The following is a 3,520-nucleotide window of genomic DNA, read 5'->3' on the forward strand; positions in this document are numbered from 1 at the left end:
GTGGGAGTGGCAGAGTCAGAATCATTGGTGACCTTTAAGCGGCAATTGGATAGGTACATGGATGGGTGCTTAAGCTAGGACAAATGTTCGGCACAACATCGTTGGCCGAAGGGCCTGTTCTGTGCTGTATTGTTCTATGTTCTATGGCCCGGACCTCTGTGTGGGTCCAGGGCTTATCAAGGGGAGTAGATCCAATCATAATATGAGGAAATTGGCATTCAGTGCCCTGGTCTTTCAGGGCAGCAGCCGTGCTGCGTGTGAGCCTGATGTTATTGACTGGGTTGGGCAGCGGTAGTGAGTCAGGTTGCCCAGCGGCTGCTGTATCCTGCTGCGAGCTTCTCATGAGCTGCATGGTAACAAGGGCAGCCATTTCATGTAGCAGCGGGTCTGGCTCTGGGGCTGGTCAGGGAAGTTTCGGGTATTCCTCGGCGTAGGGTGGCAGGGCTGTGCCCGGGATGGTAGGGGTCGGGGATGTTTTGCTGCGGTTTGTACTTTAGGGGGCTGGTGGTTTTTGGCAATATCCCAAAATTTTGCCAGACACTGTGACATGAGGGATCCCCGTGCCCCCACCCCCTGTAATGGCCGTGGTCCAGTAATCAATTTTATTAATTTTGAAGGACCCCCTCAGATGGCCAATTCCCTTGGGACCAGGAGTAAAGGTCCCTTGTCAAGGGGATAACGTAGCGGCTGTCGCCTGTGTGTTTTAGCATGGTGTCTGTCAGTCACCCAGGTGTAACAAGAGCATCTCCTACCTTGTTCTCAAAGATTACATATTTACCATGCCTTTTCAGGGTAGTCTTGTACCGTTCTCACCACTAGGTTGGGTTTGCCCAGCTCCCACAGCTGGCATCTTCCACCAGACGGTGGATATCCGTGCGCCCATGGTGTCCTGGATGATTTGTAAGTGCTGTATTTAGGTTTCGAGGCAAAAAACAGAGATGGAGAGCTAACAGGACACACAGGCAGTGAGTGATTGACAGGTTAGGCAATAAAAGTCACTAAAGCGTGTAATCGCTGCCCGCAAAGTAAACAAACACTTCAGCGCGGAACAAACATGGCCAGATGGGACACCTGAAATTAACAAAGCAAGCACTCAGTAACCACAGAACAAGCAGACACACCCAAAACAAACTCTTAGACAGCACAGGACAGGACAAAACAGCAGGCCCCAGTCAATTGCGTTTGAGCTGTGGATATATCAGTAGTAAAGCGAGAATTTGATGAGTGCTCTCTCCACGTATGTTTGCCTAACTTTCTCTGCCTGACCGTCTTTCTCCTGGCTAGATCAGGTTTGTGACAGAAGTCCTGGCTCAAGCCGGATCATGCATGGGCCAAATTAATGTTTGTTGCAAAAAATTTTAGGTAAATAATTTAGCACAGCTGACAACCTCTGCAGGCCCAGTCCACGCTGCTCAATTCCGAATTACCGGCTGCCAGTTAACTTACTTTCCCACCAGACTACCTCCACAGGCCAAGCCAGTACTCAACTTCCAAATTGTAGCAGCCTGCTGCCAAATAGTTAAATTTGGTGATTAATTTATTCGCTTACCAGACTACCTCAACAGGCTGAGTGAGTCCTGGCAGCAATTTAGGAGCCAAGTCACTACTCAACTTCCAAATTGCAGTAGCTGAAGCCAATTCGCTGCAGATCAGAATTGTGGCCACCCTCCACAGTCGTCCAGCCTTTCTCTGGTCTGACCCTCTGGGCAGGGCTGGCTGCCAGGTAAGAATTGGGTTATCTGGCTCGCTTACCCTGTTGAGAGAAAGAGAAAAAAAGGGCCTGCCGACTAACGCCAAACTGTCAGAGAAATTTGCTCAGTAAATTAGAGATCACAAAGCACAGTTCGAAGTGAAATTGACAAACAGTTTATTAGTGCGGCAATATCGAGGAAGAGAAACTGACTAAGCTGAAACAGGACAGACAGTCTGCTCAGGCAGTCAAGGAGCCTCTTCCCAGAGCTGAGGATAAGACCAATTTTTTTTTTATTTAACCCCCACACTACCACCTAAGTGCGGTAGTGCGAAATGATGCACTCCACTCCCTGCGGCGCCCACCTCTCCCTGAACAACTCCAGGGTGTTGGTCGACGCCGCGTGCTCCTTCTCCAAGGACACCCGGGCTCTAACATAACCGCGGAAGAGGGGCAGGCAGTCGGCCCTAACGACCCCCTCCTGTTGATGGCCAGTTTGGCCAGGCCCAGGAGCAGACCCACGAGGAGGTCTTCAGACCTGCCCTCCTTCCTCCGTACCGGGTGCCCAAAGATCAGGAGCGTGGGACTGAAGTGCAACCAAACACAGAGGAGAAGGTTTTTAAGAAAATCAAAAAGGGAATGCAAACACCCACACCCAATATACACGTGGTCCACGGACTCCACAGCGCCACAGAACAAGCAATTGGGCTGGGAGTCTGTGAACCACCACAATCTGCGGTTGCAGGGGACTGCTGCGTGCAGCACCCTCCACCCCAGATCCCCGAGAGAAAGGGGGAGGACTCCCGCATAGAGAGCCCTCCACTGGGGATCCCCACTGCCCGGTGGCAAATGGGCACGAAGACCAATTTTTATAATGATCTTGTGCAATAAGGCTAATTAAAAATGGGGAAAATACAATGTATCTGGAAATAGAGTAATCTAGTTACAAGGATGCTAATCGGAAAACAGTTATCGGATGAATGTCCTGTTCCTTCACACAATGCAACACCCTGACAGTATCGATGGTTCCATTCCTCTTCACAAGTAGGTGTTAATGTCTCCTCTGAAGTGGTGAGGTGCTTCCATTGTCTTGTCCTGGGAGCAGTGCTCTTGCTAGTGCCTTTCTGTCTGACCTGCTCTTTGTGTGGCTTTGGTATTGCTGGGTTGTGAAACTAGCCTTGGGGCTTTGGGATAGCTGTGTTGCTCTGACATTTTTAGTGGGAGCTTGGAATGTATTCCCTTGTCTGCGAGTGCTGTCTAGTCAGGGATCTAGCCTGCTTGATCCCTGCTGAGGTATTCTGGGTATTTTTGGTACCATTGGCCAATTTTGCTTCGTTGGCAGGAGGGGAGATCTTTTCCCACAGAAGGTATGGAAGGGGTGGGGGTGTGCAATGCTGGCCAATCAGAGGCCAGCAGCTATCTTGTTCGCCAGTACCAGAAGGTGGCTGATATGGACATGACAATGAGAGGATGTTCAGGATTGGGAGGTAAGTCATGGTCATAGAATCATAGAGTCATGGAGATGTACAGCATGGAAACAGACACTTCGGTCCAACCCATCCATGCTGACCAGATATCCCAACCCAATCGAGTCCCACCTGCCAGCACCTGGTCCAATATCCCTCCAAATCCTTCCTATTCATATACCCATCCAGATGCCTTTTAAATTTTGCAATCGTACCAGCCTCCACCACATCCTCTGGTAGCTCATTCCATACCCGTACCACCCTCTGTGTGAAAAAGTTGCCCCTTAGGTCTCTTTTATATCTTTCCCCTCTCACCCTAAACCTATGCCCTCTAGTTCTGGATTCCCCGACCCCAGGGAAAAGA

General features: G+C 50.1%; 1 protein-coding gene across 3 annotated transcripts in view; it reads left to right on the forward strand.

Moving 5' to 3' along the window:
- LOC122554191 (very-long-chain enoyl-CoA reductase-like) overlaps window positions 1-3,520 on the forward strand; it is a 93,815-nt gene that overhangs the window by 49,996 nt on the left and 40,299 nt on the right. The window contains exon 1 of one of the 3 annotated variants that reach the window (XM_043698838.1): window positions 1,588-1,723. The exons of the other annotated variants lie outside the window; for them this stretch is intronic. The gene's annotated coding sequence lies outside the window, so the exon portion shown is untranslated. Of the gene's footprint in view, window positions 1-1,587; window positions 1,724-3,520 lie in introns of those variants that run through there. 3 annotated transcript variants of the gene reach the window in all.

This window comes from Chiloscyllium plagiosum, chromosome 11 (assembly GCF_004010195.1).
Source record: "Chiloscyllium plagiosum isolate BGI_BamShark_2017 chromosome 11, ASM401019v2, whole genome shotgun sequence".
Classification (NCBI taxonomy): domain Eukaryota; kingdom Metazoa; phylum Chordata; class Chondrichthyes; order Orectolobiformes; family Hemiscylliidae; genus Chiloscyllium; species Chiloscyllium plagiosum.